The sequence below is a fragment of the Hetaerina americana genome, unplaced genomic scaffold (genome assembly GCF_022747635.1).
Source record: "Hetaerina americana unplaced genomic scaffold, ioHetAmer1.1.p SCAF_9, whole genome shotgun sequence".
NCBI lineage: Eukaryota > Metazoa > Arthropoda > Insecta > Odonata > Calopterygidae > Hetaerina > Hetaerina americana.
This window is the reverse complement of record NW_027287538.1, coordinates 12,755,805-12,772,685: the sequence shown is the minus strand read 5'-3', so window position 1 is coordinate 12,772,685 and position 16,881 is coordinate 12,755,805.

The following is a 16,881-nucleotide window of genomic DNA, read 5'->3' as shown; positions in this document are numbered from 1 at the left end:
TATCTCTGACAATATATAATTAAATATCTGTCTTTTAACAAGAATAATGATCCAGAGAATGAATTTTCCCAATATTAATCATGAGCGTGGCGTTGTGGAATGATTGAATGCTGGTACGTTGACCGATATTCTAAATCAGTAGTCCTCATAAAAAGTTAATTGATTTGAAAATGTTCCTATGTACTTGGCATTACAAAATAATAATACATGAAAATAAATTGATCTCTGTCCCCACGTGTAAATCCGACAGAATCAATTAAGTAAATTGACGTCCATAAAACTTCACTATTTTAGGAAAATATTGTAGTTTTATCATTAGTTTATAAATATGTTACTTTCCGGTTCATGCTGTGTGTGATTGTTGCATTAAATATGCTTTTCGGCATTAATATCATTTTATTGACTTTTATCACATTATCAAATTTCAACCTGTTTAATATAATCATTGAGAATGCGCATTTCTCATTATCCGAAATAAAATATATTGAGTACCTGTACAATTGATGATATTATTAGCATATGATATATTTGAAATATTTAATGACCATCAGTACCAGTATGCCTCCCTAAAATGAATTTTCTTTATTAACAAATCTGTGGCGTCTTCTGGAAAGAGCAGTATTTATTAAGGTTTATTATATTTTGTAAGATATTTCTGGTGATTTTCATCATTTAAAGAACTGTTTGTCATATATTGTTGTAGCTCGGTATGATGCTTTTGGGTTTTTTGTCAGTTTATGCTTATTTCAAAGAGTTTACCAGCGTCTTCTGCGATTGCCGGAATAACTTGCTACTGTTATCAATATTGTCAACATTAGTTGCGACGTAATGGTAAAAGAATGACTTGAAAACTGTAAATAATGTTCTTTACTTGATAGGTATTTATTAATAACTTGTCCTTCAAATTTTAAATTGACAAAAAACCGTGGATAATCATCCTGATGGCATGGTGACTAAATTATCGAAGCCTGTGAGATCATCTGTGAGTGAATTATCTATTATTCCCAATTAGGTTATTCTTGTTTATCGTGCAAATGAAAGAAAATGCAAATTAATAATATCTGCGAGAAAATGATATATCACCTTACGTCTTCTTTCAACACAGCAATTACCATGTGAGAACGTTATTGATCATTTGTTTTGTAAGAGAAGCTTTGAATTAGTTTAAAATCTGTAAATTAATTATAAACTTTCTATATTTAAATAATTTATTTAGCGTATTTCACATTTAAATCATAGCTTTAGTGGTACCCACTTTTGAATAAAGGTATTACGTCAGTTGGCATTGCTCCTATGATTTTTGAAATACCCTCTCAAATTAGTCCTATTTATTTTAAAAAGGGAGAGAAATATTTCATAGATAGGTTAATACGCAAACAAAAAAATCATCATCTAATTCTTTCCAACGAAGTGTTAGTAAGGTGAAAAGATATTATCTTTTGTTAAGCCCTGCGGAATAGGAAATTTAAATTTAGAGTAGTGGAATGCGTGACCAGATCCTTTCCCTAATGAAATCCTCTTTCCCCGATAGTTTTCAAGCCCAGAAAAGTCACACAGGTTGAATTTAAATTGGAGGACACTCCGGAGGCACCATGAGGATAAAACTTGGATCCTCTTGAACATGAGCCGTGCAGCCCGAATAATCTGGTTATGCCATGGAAATTTTTTGTTCTTACAGAAAAATTAGACTGCCGGAAGAACGGCTGGGGAATTGTTTTTAACCGGAGGAAGGAAGTAACACATGCCCTCATCATGCTAGTGTTTAATGATTACCCTTAATGTTTGGCAATCGGATGCAGCTAGATAATAAAGGCACATATTATTAACCCAAATGACCATTATGTACCACGCAGTGGTATCTTAGTGATGTTAACAATCAACAATGATTAACTTATGATATTGGGCTTTCCTCTTTATTTCATGGATACAATTTATAACTGTGAGAGTGCATAATTTTTTCATGAAGGATGAAATCCTCGTTTTCTATTCTGAAAAGTGAACAATTTCGTTCAAAGGGAATGTGTGACAGCCCAATGTCTCGGTGGTCTAAGGAGATCTTCCTCCCCTCTATCCCTGGTTATTTTAAGATTGATTCCTATTCATGAGATGCTACTCTCGCTTCAGAATGCACCCCAAACCCCTGATATTTCTCTTTGTTGTTTTTTTCCCTCGCACGCTCTCCCTCTTAAGTGCTGCTGAGAGCCCAAATCGCACACCGTACAACGCCTCTACCCATTTCCCCAAACGTGTAAATGCCTGATCGCTACCGAAGATGAAACTAGTCTTTCTTCGGAAATGGAAATTACTGTGTCTTTTTGTTACGGCATTGTGCGCAAAACAGCGTTTCCATGACAGCAGTGCTGTCTTTTATATTAGAAATTCAATTACACTGATTATCGTTTTAACATCAAATTCGTACATTATTGTTACACCCACGATTGCTATTTTAATGTTGTCTTTAACCATAGCATTTAGTTAGTATCATTCTGTGATAAGTACATGTTGCGCAAGGAAAACTATTGTGTTCTTTACCACGTGAAAGGGTACGATTTTGTTTTTTTAGTTTTAAAAGTATTAAATTAAGTTTCTTCTGAAGCATGTAGACTTAAAGTGCATATAGCATGAAATGGCATATTTACTCCCTGCATTTACTCTCTGCACTGTAAGTCGCTCGGAAGGCGTGTGGCAGGGGGTATTAGGTCGCCAGCATTCAGTGACTAAAAATCTAGATCATGTTTGAAATTAATAGTTGTAAGCTAGATTCATTACATGTTGTTTTTTCGTTGTTAAGCATTCTTTTTAAATGATATGTGTGCTGAATGATAAGTGCACGAAAATTGTGTAGGTCAACACTTCCAAATCTTCCCTTTAAACGTTTTGTGTCAATCATAAGGAAATTTTTACGCATAAAAAATATTTTTTAATTATGCCAAAACATTAATTAAATTAGAACAACTATTATGCATTCATATTACCATCTGGGAATGATTTGTAAAATATTCATAAATCTACTAAATCGATGTGAATTGATGGAATTGTTGAAATTAAATGAAGAATACGTTCTTTTTTTCCACTGTTCTTTATTATATTAAAATAATCTTTTTATAATAATTTTTAATAATAATCTTGTTATATGGTCCAATATTTTAATATAATTTTTTTAAATAATCTTTTTTTAATTAAGTAATTTTTTTTAATTAAATTTTTCGTTCTTTTTTAAACTAAAAATAAACTGTAATCTTCATTTAATAAACATGAGCTTCCACAAAGTTGAGCCAGAAACCATTGAATACGGAATTATGGAAATGTTGGCTTCTACAGAGTAGTTGGGTTATAGTAATGCTAAAATGGTGTGCCGATCTCATTTTAAGAATGTGTTTTATGGTTTTAGAATATATTGCATGTCAAATATATGCCATTTTAGTTAAAGTGATACCTGAGAGCTCATTGACAATCTTATTCGCACGATAAAATATATTTTTAATTACTTTTTATAGTCTATTTTTCTATGGGCAGGCGGAATTTTTCCAAATCATGAACCCGTAAGAAAATATCAAGCAATTAATCTTTCAACTGATTTTCGGGTATTGTGGATCTTTAACTCATACATAATCCAAAGTGAAGTAAAAAAAGCTCCTGTAACGGAGAAGAGAATGGCGTCGCTAGTTTTCACTGACAAAAAATGTAAATGAAAATCACTTCCATAATGCATCCACCTCTCCATTTCACCTTTAAACTGAGGAAGATTTCAACTCTCGCAATTAATTATCAAGATTAATCCTCATGTAAAAATTGCTTTGCTGTCACGGTTTATTTCAAACATTTTCCATTGCACTGAAAAAATAGTTTTTCACATTGAGTAAACCTCACAGCCTCAACCATAACAGGAACCATTTTATAAACTTATCAGATTTTTTTATGTTTACGTCGGCGTTTCCATAGGGTCGCTTTGGTCTCTACTTGTGAGTTTATCTAGAATCCCCCTTTCGCACATTGTAGACGCCTCTTATTTACATTAGGTGCCCTAGTTTTGAAGGTAGACCGCGGCTGGGAAATTAAATATGTTTCTCCGTCCGCCAGCTGATCACAAGCCGGCATTCATTCACCTTTGCTGGTTCCTCCTCTCAACCCCTCCCTCGCCTCTTAAAAAAGGTACATCGGTGGGGCATGAGGGTTTTTTTTACGCCGAGGGTTGGTATTTTTCCGGCCGTGGATCCGATGCAGGCCGGAGCGGTGGAAGAGACGGATCGCTTGCGGATGGGTGAGCTGTACGTAATTCAGCGAAAAGGCAAAAGGGCGAAGGTTGCGCCGTCCTTCGATCACGTAGTAGCGCGGGGTATTAAAAAGCGTGCGCCGCTGCACGTGTGGACACCCCCGTCACCCTCCCTCATCCCTCATCTCCTCGGAAAACACCCTTTGCTGCGCCTAGGAGCGAAGGTGGCCCTCCATGCCATCCCCTCGCACCACGTGGGACAGCGGGCTGGTCGATGTGTCGACCTCTCTCCCCGAAAATCCAGAGAAGCCGTTCTGGCAATAAGTTGATGGCTATCTATCTGGTGATGAGACAAACATGCCTGCTTTCGTTTGTCCACCCCGCAATCATTTCTCTGAGGGAATTCCGACCTGCTCTCAGAAGAATGGAGCGGCAATCCATTACGTAAACCGCTGATGATGAAGGGAAAGCTCACTTAGGACTACATGCATTGGAAAAGTTTAACGCGTGTAGGCAAAAACGGAGAGAGTGAAAGGAATGAAAGGAACATAGGAAGTGTGATGCGTGCTGAGTTGAGGGGAAAATGAGCCTGACATATTCGAAGGGTTTTCTGTGGCGCTCACTGCCCTCAAAGTTGCAGTAAATGTAGGAGAAAAACGGCTAAAATAATAAAGAAAATACGGTTATAATGGGAAGAGTCAACCCCAGCCGTACTCTTATATGTACATCGAAAATATGGTTGTTTGCATTTTATGAAATGAGTAGACATCAAAATATGCTGTAAAATCTTATCATGCTCGTGGGCATTATTTTTCTTGGTTGCATATTCATGCGATGAACCGTTGTAATTTATGCCATTGATGAAGCGCTGGTTTCAATCTATTTCGCGTATTTTTTAAAATACAAAAAAATAAGTCAGGAGCATAATTATTGGTTTTAGAATTTCTCTAAAAATTATTGCTTATTACGCTTCATGGAGTCTTCCTCTTGTTAGCCCTAAAATATTTCTTTCTTCAGTTCTTCACATTTTCTACCGGCTAATGATATTATGGAAACATTATCTGTGTAGTCTCTCTTCCTCTGCCTCAGTTTTTAAAACTCTCTTCTTTCTATCACTGTCTGCTGTATCCCAATACCTCTCAATATCTCCATAAGATTTTTAAGAATTCGTTGTGACTTTTAAAATTACTTCTATATCTTCCTGGATAGAATTCTATCGAAATTTCAAAGAGCATTTAGTGAGAAAATAGTGTAATTAAAATTATTGAAACTTGTAAGAGGAACGTGAATGAGAGAATATGAAAGAAGTGGATAGTTGTTAAAGAGATAGCTAAACAATTGGCTGTGCAGAATGGTGTTGATTAATGCAGGTTAGTTTAGGGATTAGGGATAATTTAGAGAACTTATATTGCTGACATAGAGAAATACCGTTAAATTATTGTAATCAGAGGTTCCGGTATACTAGGCCCATTTCAGCGTGGACGTTTAATAGGCTTCGTAAGAGAGCGGATTAAAATTTATCAAAGATTAAATTCTTAACGGACAGTCCTTTTTTTTCTCCCAATCGCTCTTTCGCCATTATTAGGTGAAGTCTGTTTCATGAATTTCCCTAACTCGATTGGAGAAAGAGAAGTTATGTTATTTTAATCTGCCTCACCAAATGTAATAGCTACTTCTATGTAAAATTTTTTCCTATATCTATACACCGAGTACCAAACATACCGAACACAAAGACACCGTCGTATACGACGCTGAAACTTTGATTCAATGCTGTTGCTTTCATGATAGGGATGGTTAATAAGACATCAGGCTTTCCTTTGAATTACATCATGACCTAAATTCATTTTCAGTTAAGGTTAGCCACTTATTTTTGTAGGTGCGTATTAAGACACTTTCCAAAAATTAGTAAGTATGTTTTGGCCAAAATCGATAGTCCGATACCTAATTCTATCCTTGATGCGTGTAAATTAATTATTAAAGCCTAACAATAACACATTTAGTAATTAAATACTAATAGTTTATCTCCTTTTTTCTAGCACCATTTTTAGGGTGTGATTTTTATGTCATAGCATGGCAGAATCAGGGATTGAAAACATTTCTGATTTACAATAATTAGCCAGCTTCTTTATTCAAATTTAATTTAGGTGGTTAGTGTTTCAGAGAATTTATTTATTGTTATGTTATTGCATGGTAATATTATAATTATTAATTGTAGCATTTAAAAAATGCAGTACACAAATAAATTGTAATGACCCATATAGTATCCTCTTCACTGTAAACGAACAGAAAATTTATTATCAAATTTATAGTTATTAATATTTTCCGACCCAATAGAGAAACTCATTTTCTTCACTGATATTTGAAGTTTGCGGTATCAAATCAGATAATGTATTAAGTATTGAACCAATATGTGAATGATTTTACTTTTCATTTACAAGTTTTGAGCTCAATAATTTTGAAAATGTACGGCACTCTCATTCCAGTGATTCAAATTCATGTATATTGGAAGCGTACGTTTTCTCTTTTAAGAAATTTCTGAAAAACACATTCAACCAGCAGCAGAAATATTTATCGACGGTTTTTTTAAATGCTGCTCCTAATCCGATATCGTATTAATATGCGTATTTTTATTCTGCTAAATTTTATTCCACGCGTTTCGATTTTCTGCTTAATTCCCGCTATTTTATTTTTCTTTTGTTCGCAGTAAATACAGCAGAGTGCTTCAAAGGAATTTCGTAAAATCTCTTTCAAAAGCACACAAAACCTTGGGTCATCACAAAGGAAATGGTTATATCTGCTTATCCAAGTAGAGAAGCCAAAATCCACTTTTTTCCAGGTTACTCGCTCGCGTTGTACACACTTTCGTCTGGCCCTGACATCAGCTGCCCTCGTGATAATGGAGATGTACCTTAGGTTAGGCAAGCCAGCAGAAGTTCCTACTTTGAATACAAAGGACAGAGAAAATGCCTTGCGGCGGCCTAATCCCTCTTCTCTATAAAATGCCAGTTTTTGCCATCCACGGTCCTCCTGCCTCCTTTCGTTTGTACTGTTCCCTCTCCGGGTTATTCTGCCCAGTGATGCCCTTCTTATCCTTCAACATCCGTCTCTTTGATATACTATCACAATGAAATTTTCTGTAACCTATCCTTATAAAATTGAATTTAATGCATTTAATTACTATTTCATCTAAAGGACAATTAGTTTCAACGAAACAATTCTTTTCCAAGCAGGAAGATTTTTTTGCGTGCCTCGTCGGTTCCAGAGTAATATTCTCTGACTCACTATTCACGTTCCGTTTCCATATATTAACTTTCGCAATCGCAGTATACGGTAGTCAGTTCATGTTCCAATTTCGATTCGGTGCGATTTGCTAAATAAGTGTATGCATTCATCAGTTGGAAATCATAGATAATAATTTACTTTAAATAATAAATTAGTTTAGTTGTAGCTTCTTTTATTTTAATGGTCATTGGATTTCCATATTCTTACGTAATTATCTGCTTGAAATGTTAGGGAGTATCATCCTTTACGTTAAGAGTTTTGGCGTTAAAGTAAACTGATAATTGTTCTAATAAATATAAAGGTCATTTGTTTATTTGAGATGGTAGCAAATTTTTTTAAGCACCGCCTTCGCACACTAGGTTTTCAATTCACTACGGATGTACTTCCGGGAATAGCAGTGATTACACGAATTGATTGTCTTTAATATAATGTCAGTATATATGTATATACTTATTTATTTATTAAAGATAACACTATAAAGTATCAAAAATATATTTCTTCTAATATCATTTTGTGTCTGCGTATTTTTCTGAGTTATTAGCGATATGTTTCTCCTCCGGGTGCTACGTGTTTAAAAGTGCCTAGAAATAGTCGTTTTTGTAAATGTCCAATATATTTATCGCAAAAGCATGACGAGTTTCATTTCAGCGGTATTCATAAAGTTAAGATAAATTCTTATCATATCTTTCGCGCAACGGCTAATGGGTTAACGCGGGTCAGAGATTCGATTATCCGCTGAAATCGTCCTGTCATTTTTATTCATACAATTATGATTCCTTTTAAAGAGGTAAACACATCCGGGGTTAAATATTTAATCTCGTCCATAGGCATGGCAATATTGATGCATTTGCTATCATAATATTCTATTGAATTTTCATAAATATCCGTTGTAAAACTGTTGTATTGCCATGTAATATAAGTATAGGCGATTAACCTCATTAACTTTTACATATAACCTTCATTTTCATTCTCTTAACCAGATATAAAACTCTCTAAATCAGACGTTTATGAACTATATTTGATCAAAACCCCTTCGAAGATGGGAAAAGAGTATCCAAAGCATGGAATTTATTTAATGGTGGTGGAATGTTTGAAATTTATAGTTTTATAATTCCGAATGCGATTGCTATTTCTCTGCGACTTAGCAAATACTGAATCAACAAAAATTCAATTTGACGATAAATTAGTCAATCAGGGAAATTGAATCACTCACTACTGTAACTTCCCACTCTGGCTCTGAGTTTAAAGTTTAATCGTTCATAAAACTCGTAGTTTTGGTTGTCAGTTTGATTTAAATTTTTTATCTTACGTCTCTTGCAGCGTAATTTGCTCCTTCCCTTTGAAAACATGGCTTACAGTTTTGGAGGGAACTCTAATTTCCTAATATTACTCTTATGATACATCAAGCGCGTGTTAGTTTTGAAGATGGAGGCGCGTCGCATCTTTGCAGTCCGCCTTGCATAAATCCGGAGGGAATGAACGTTGCGAATGACATATTATGATTGCGGAGGCTGGGCAATTCTTCTCGGCAGCAATATTCCCCGATCCTTGCGCCTTCATACGAGGGGAACTTCCTCCTGCCCCTGCACCCGCCCTCCTCCAATCCCACCTCCTCATCTCTGTACCCACCCGACCCCACCGACGTGGACGGATGTGCACCAGCCGGCGCCGTTTTAATGCCGCCCTCTTTAGCGCCACCTCACCTTCAACTCCTCGGGCTCGCAATCCCGTGACCAATGTCGATCGCTACGCGCGTGCGTCCCTGGGGGGAAGGAGATTTGGCGAAACGCGAACCCTGTCATCAATGGAATGTTCCTTAATATAATTAAATGTGTAGAATTACGCCTTGTCCATAATTTGAAGAGGGACTTCGGATTGTATCTGAAGCATATTACTTATCCTTGAAGTTATCTGAACACACGTTCATTTTAAACGACACGATTACACGCATTGATCAAAATAATGACTACACTTTCGAATATACCAAAATATCTGGTTGGCTTATCGATGGTTATTTTCTTTGATCCAACTCTGACACATAATACCGCAAAGTCAATAATCGAATGAATAAATGGAGTACATAATGCAAGTCATCAGTCGATCATTCTTTCGAACTCCCTGCATTGAAAATGTTTCAAGAATTTTCATGAAAATATTTATTCGTTTCTTCATTCGAATGTTGATGCGGATTTTCTTGGGTTTTGTCTAAACATTCTTGACCAATATTCAAGGATTACTATTAAATTTTATCTCTTATCAAACGGATACCTTTATTATTCAGCCATTTCAAACAGAAAATACGCAGCATATTATCCACGCTTCGTTTCCTTTGAAGTTATTCAACCATTGGAACTCGAGGAAAAAAGGTTGTTTATTATCAATAAAGGTAGTCTAGCGTTTAAAGGTGAATATTGAGCTATTTCATATAACTTTTACATGTCTTTATAGACTTCTGAAACACTTCCTCGCAACATGGACAACTTTTTCTGTACATTATATCGTCTTCCTAGACACCTCACATTTCATATCCCTCCCTATCCTTTACCCATCCTTCCGGAATCCCTATTCTCCCACCCACTCCCCCCCTTCCCTCTCTTCCTCCCTTCCATAAGGGCCTTGAACATCCTTCCACCACTCAATATACCCTCCGCCCGCTTTTTCTCTCTTTTTCTTTTTTCTGTCTTCCACGGACTCCCAGCACTGACTCCCTCTCTTCCACTGCCCTTAGAACTTCTTCGTTTGTCTTCCTCTTTTCTCGGTATATTTTTTCAATCCTACAATCCTCCTCGCCATGTGGGCCCCTCATCTCCGGAGCATCCAGCCTCCGTTCATCCTCTTCTCTCAAAGATAAAGTTACGAACAATACAATGCTGCACTTCATACCTTATCCTTCACCAACTTGGTATCTCAGGGTCCTTTCAAGAGTGTATCTATATTCGAGGACCCCTGGACTATTCGAGGCCCGCACAATATCGTCGATGCCTATACGTTAAAAGGAATTTTTCCCAAGATTATTGAATAAATTACTCCTTCTTTTCCCCTTAATGTGGCTTCACAGCGACAGAAACGCGTATTAGTTACCCAATCATTTCCATCTACGAGAGTTGTCCGGGAAAGGTTATCGACGAGATTTTATTAATATTATGGTAACGATTGTTTAGGTAATTCTATTTTATTCGGATATTTACGACATAAAGATATTTGCACATTTTTCTATTTGGTTTAAAGCGATTGAAACGGGTTAAGTAGGTGTTTTCGGACATAAACAATAAAATGTACTGAGGATGTGTAAAACCATGTTTCATACATGTACGGCTGCTATGCATATACCTGGAAATGAAACTTTCCACATTTCCCTTTTACCGGTGACCGTATAATTAATACATTATATAGTCCGAATTTAATTGCCAAATAACTGCATAGGATTTGTTGACGTTAATTGAGGACCGTATAGTGTTTGTAAACTGTCCTTCTGTTTTGAGACCTCATCGGACCTCATTTGCAGAAAACTTTAAAATTATCAACTGCAGTTGCAGGAGTAGGCGGTAGTAGTATGTAAATAGTAGGTTATGGGAAACTTCAAACCTAAATAACTTCATCTTGTAAAATAATTTCACAGGGATACCAAGTAGGTAGGCCTTAATTTCATTCGTCGCGGTTGATATTGATTTATATTGCATTAATTACTATTTTATACACTTGCGATTAAGTACGCCAAAAGAGACTGAGGTAAGACGAGAAATGAGAAATAAAATAAAAGGAAAGACCTTTCGTGGTGGTTGAGGCGCTTTCAAGTAGGAATGCTACATCTTCAACTGCAACTACCCAAGTACCCGCAAGAAACCACAAGGGCGCGTGGCGGGGGATTTAGGGCACCTGGCATAATTGCACAACTCTTTGCTCAATCATACATTTGAACAAAGCTAAGCATATATACGTGCATACAAACTTCTGTGCTTGAGAACATTCGTGCATATATACTCCATGGATTTTTGTTTAAATAATTAATTGTTTGTCTTTAGTAAATGTATTTACATATCGGGGTTCCATCATTTATGAAGGCATATCGTGGGAGGGAAGAATGGGTGCTTGGCACTTTCTCATTAATACCGTATCATCCATTCGCATCGATTTCTCACGAGAGCCCTTGAGACTTTCTTTGAGTAGCAAATTACAGCTTTTACCTTTGCCTTCTTGTCACCCGATGAACGAATTTTGTTTTGCTTGCCCCGTGATTTTTAAAAATTATGGTCATCCAAAATGTGATCCTCCATCTTAGAAAAGGATCCTCCTCTTCGCCGGACGCTTCCCTCTCTTCCGGCTTCACTCTCTCCCCAGAGGTCCGTCAATGAACCGACGAACGCGTTTTTCATTTGCTATTTGACACCGTGTTATGTGCACCATAGAGATGCCTTTAAAAGGCAATAAACACCCATGTTGGCTCGATAGCCAGGTTTAAAGCTCCTTTTAGACAAAGCAACACTAAGCGTGAAATCTGCGCGTCAAAGGGGTTAGTGGGTGACCCAGTTTCTTTTAAATATCGATATAAATACGCCGCGATCAACCAAAAAGGTGTGTAGCAGAGGGTGGAAGCACCAGGTGAGAAGGAGAAGTGATAGGGAGGGAAGAGGTATAGGGAAAAATATTCAATGAAATGACTATCAAATAGCGTACAAATTTGTATGCATGCTGAAGAAAGACATTATTCAAAAGCATGGTTAACATGTAATAAATTAGTTGTTTTTTATGTAAAAAAGGGAATAAAAATGAACCACAACCATTCAAATAACAGGCCTCCACCACAACTGGACAGGTCAATCAGAATTGAAAAGTAGGAAGGTGAAATTCTACTGTTATATGGTAATGCGACTCATGGTCTCCGCCCTTAAAGTCGCTGGCAGGGAATGACACACCGCTGTAGGCAGCGGACGGCGCAAGTCGCCCCTCCACAGAGAGAGAGAGAGAGACGAGGGATGGAGGGAGAAGCAGGAAGGGCAGGAAGGAACAAGGAAGGGTAGGCAATATTGCCAGCGCCACCTGCCCATACCCAGGACAATCAGGTGCTCAATAACACACAGAACTTGCTTATTGAGTAATATGTATGGAATAAAAACTATCAGGAAATTAAGTAATGAAAAATGAAGGAGAAAGTGTAGATATGATAAAAAATTACATATCAGGCAACAGTTAAGTGTAAATTAAGAAACACTAGTATTTGGGCAGTATTTTGGCCATATAATTCCATATCAGTGAGATAACGGCAGAATTATTGTACGTAAACACAGTTATTGACCAGAAGGTCAGTTTAATAGGTCACGCTTCGAAATAAGCCCGACGGCGTGTGAAATTCACACATTAGGGCAGTGGGCTTTCTGCTTTCCCTGTACCGCGCGTGGTTTCCCAGATTGATGTAGTACTCGAAAAATCATGCAGCTTGAGTGAAGCTGAGAGTGCCCAGAGGCGTCCTCACGAATTGCAGCCGAGCCCTCGGGTCAGTATTCCAACGCTCCCAACACGTACTAGACTATCTCGTATCCAACTATGATCATGGAAGAAATTTTAGCTAAAAAGAGGTAATAGTTAATTTTGCATTTGAGTTACGACTCACAAATATCGTTGATGAAAATTATAATATAAATAGTAGCATGCATATTTTTCAAAAATATAGTAGTTAAAAATTTGAAAGAGAAAATATTTAATGGCGTATGGACATTAGGAAACTCGCGAGGAACACTGGAAAAAGGTTAAATTGAAGAAGGGGAAAGAAATTAATCTGTATGTTGTAGAATGCTGAACTCCGTGGACCACAAATAGATTGATTGGTTACAATTCAGGGATCCGTGGGTTGCATTTTCGGGTATGTAATTGGAGGAAAAATGCTGGTTAAACTTATTAATTAAAGGAAGAAAATGGCTAAGAATACGTAGTGCATTGTTACGAAATATATTGGTCTTAGAAAGAATGAGTGAAGGGAAAAGGCAGAAACCAGAAATAATTGTCGATAGATGGAGGATGCACAGGAATTATGCAGCCATTTTTTCTAAACCCATTCAATAATTTGCGTGTAAATAATGATATGTATGTGTTCTCACTTACAAAATATTTGTGAATTTTTGTTGCCAATTTAATGCTGTCGTAATGGAAATAAAGGTCATTATTCTCAGTGGTATTTATGACTGATCACAAAATGGGCAAAGAATGCCCTGGTTTCAGGCAAAATAGGCCCAAAGAAACTGATCGCGATCAGTTTCTTTGGGCCTAAAAGCCAAGCTCAATAGTCTTTTACGATCGCGATCAATTTCTTCGGGAAAAATATCGGCTTCGTCGGCGGATCCATTATGAAAGGAATAGTTTTTTGTATTTAGCGTACGGTTTCTAATGATATCAACCTGTGAAATCTGATATTTCTTTTATCTCCATGGATATTAACCGTTGGCCGATATGGGGTAGCAGGAGTCTAATTCCGGTCCCTCACTTTCTGCTGAGGTGCCCTGCATAGATAGACCCGTACCCCTGCTCTAATTCCGCCTATCCAACCAAGGAGACGACGTCAATCCATGGGAAAGTGTTGAGGCATGTTATCCACGAGAAATGGGATATCCAGGGATGAAGGGTGGATCTGATATTTTGTGCTGCGACATAAAAGGGCCGTTATCGTATCAAATTAAAGTGGAACAGGCAAATATGTACCTGGACTTCAAGAGATAAAGACCAGTTATTTTTAATCACGTGGCTTGACTTTTAACATTTAGTAAAACATTTTTAGAAACAAGAAAGACATTTTTGTGCTTTTGGTTAACAGCTAATGCAGTAGCGAATCGTTATTTAACATTGGCTATGATAAAATATTTGATATACTCTTGGTCTAAACAATAATGGCAACGCACGTCAGCACATAAGCCCCCGATCCATAAATTATTCTGCTTATTATCACACGTAAGTTAGCAATCCAATGGCTTCTGATTCATAAAATTTCAGAAAAAAGTAATATCGGCATTTTCCCAGCCTTTACATAGTCACTACGCAAACTAGAAATTTTATTCTATGACTGATTTCAGTTGACTCTTTAGTTTAAGTTCACATTATAATTAAAATATTATTTATTCAACTTCATTTTTGATTCTTTCTTCAAGGTTTTAACAACTCCCAGCATTCATATATTCTTTGACATCTTACGCACCTCTTTTGAGTGATTTACATGTTTCTAAACGTTTAAATATATTTCATAATTATGGTTCAACTAAATACAGAAGAAGTAATATAATTCCAACGATGGAAATAAATATTTTAAAAAACACTTCTATTTCGGCTGTTTAGTGTGTACGACGAGCAGTTAGTAATTTTGGCAGTAATATTGCAGTCATACGGATGACATGAACACAGCAATTCCACGATTAATACTTATATAATAGTATAGAACATAGTTAAGCCACTGTGTGGCATCATCAGGTACCTGATATAGAGGTATGGGGTGTGTATGTTGCTGTCGAAAGGAGAAATTTCACCGAGTAAAGGCTAAAAAAATATCATTTAAATATAAGAGCTAGATAAACAAGTGGCGGACTACATTACTTATAAAAAAAACTTTGACCAATATTTTGATGTTTCACCTATCCTATAAAAAATGACGTCATTTTAGGCTAGTGGAAAGCGCAGCTTTTATTTGCACAAGGCCGCAATTGATAGGCTCACCCTCAAGGCGATGTCCGACCGATACCAAACAGTTCTATTGGAACCAAGGGCAAGAATTGGAAGATAGGAAATAAGAAAATAATTTGAGGAAAGTGAAACACAGGCATTCGCCTAGGGAAATGAATGACAAACTTTTTAGAGAGAGAACTTCGAATGGAAGTACAAAGAAAATAATTTAAAAAAAGTCTTATATGAATGGATTCATGCGTAAACGTAAATGTTTAAACACTGATAGAATCAAGCTGGGAATCTCGTCAAATAAAACCTAGAATAAGTGACTTGTAACGATTAGAATATTCTCCGAGCACGTAAGTATACACCAGAGAGGTCCGCCATCCTTTTCTTTCACTTTACACGGAAGGGCCTCAAAATTGGGTCGAAACCCTGGAAGAAGCACCTAAATCTAGCGTTTAACTCTTATTGCACTGGAAATCCCATAAAACGACTCATTTCTCAGAGGAGAGATGCGCATTCAGCGTGCGGATGTTGTGCAGTCCACAAAGGTACATTGGGCATGGATATAGCGGATCGCAATTGAAGACGAACACGAAGACAATGGAAACAGTTGGACGCCATGGCCACTTCCTCACTCACTCTCCCAGGAACCTTTTCCTTCGCCCCCTCGGCCAGGTCACCGGGAACTCGGCCCCTTTCCTCACTTTCCCCGTCCCCAACTCCCCCGTTCGACCCCAATCCACCTCCGCCCCCGTCTCCTGGACCTCCCCCTCGGCCCTGAGGGGGGCGGCTGGCTGTTCTCCCTCGCCCATACTGATGCCCGTCCTCTTCTAATAGCCCGCACACCCTGATAGTCGAAGGGAAGGAACTATCGAGGGTGGTGGACGGGGGAGGCCGATGGGTTGGTCGGGGGAATGGGGGTTGGTTGCTAAGTGGAGAGGCGAGTGGAAAGGGTAGGTATTATGGGAGAGAGAGAGAGAGAGGAGGTTAGGACGGGCGGATCTTAGGAAGCGTCCGGCGTGGGAAAGAGGGAGGTTTATTGAAAGCGATGTTGAAGTTCTGGGAAAAGGTCGTTGGTGCACGCCTCGCTTGTTGGACCTCTGAATCCTTCAGTTCACCAAGAGTGATATAATGACGGTTTAATTATTTATTTACTCAGCGTACATTCTTTTCTCTGCGAGAACAACTACCATTTTGGTGATGGACCCTCATGGCTCACGAAAATGTTATTCTCATGAGAATTGCCTCACCGGGTTCAGGTCTCACTTCCCTTTGAATAGCCGGCGATTGTGTGTGCATGAAGAGGATCATGGATAGAAAATGTGTCAACGTTGAAAATGGAATACAATTTTCTTGTTATTGTAAAATGCGTATTGGTTTGAAATATTATTTATATGCACGAATTAAGTTTTGAAAAATTTTAATTGATTTTTGATCGACTCTTAACAAGAAATTAAGTGGAGACAATTATTAATTGTTATAAATACCAATATTATTTATAGGTGAGTTAACTATGTTTTACTTATTATTTTAAAATACCATTCTTAAGATCAATGAATAATAGGTTGCAGCAATTAGAAATTAGGGGAGTGCCAAAAACTATGAAGACAAAACCATATCTATTAGTTATCTGTACAAGTTTCTAGACTACGAAATACATTAATTTACAGCCGGAGAAATCAGCACTTTCTGAGATTTCTCTTTCTAAGTCTAACAGCGTCTCGGTACTTTCTTAATCT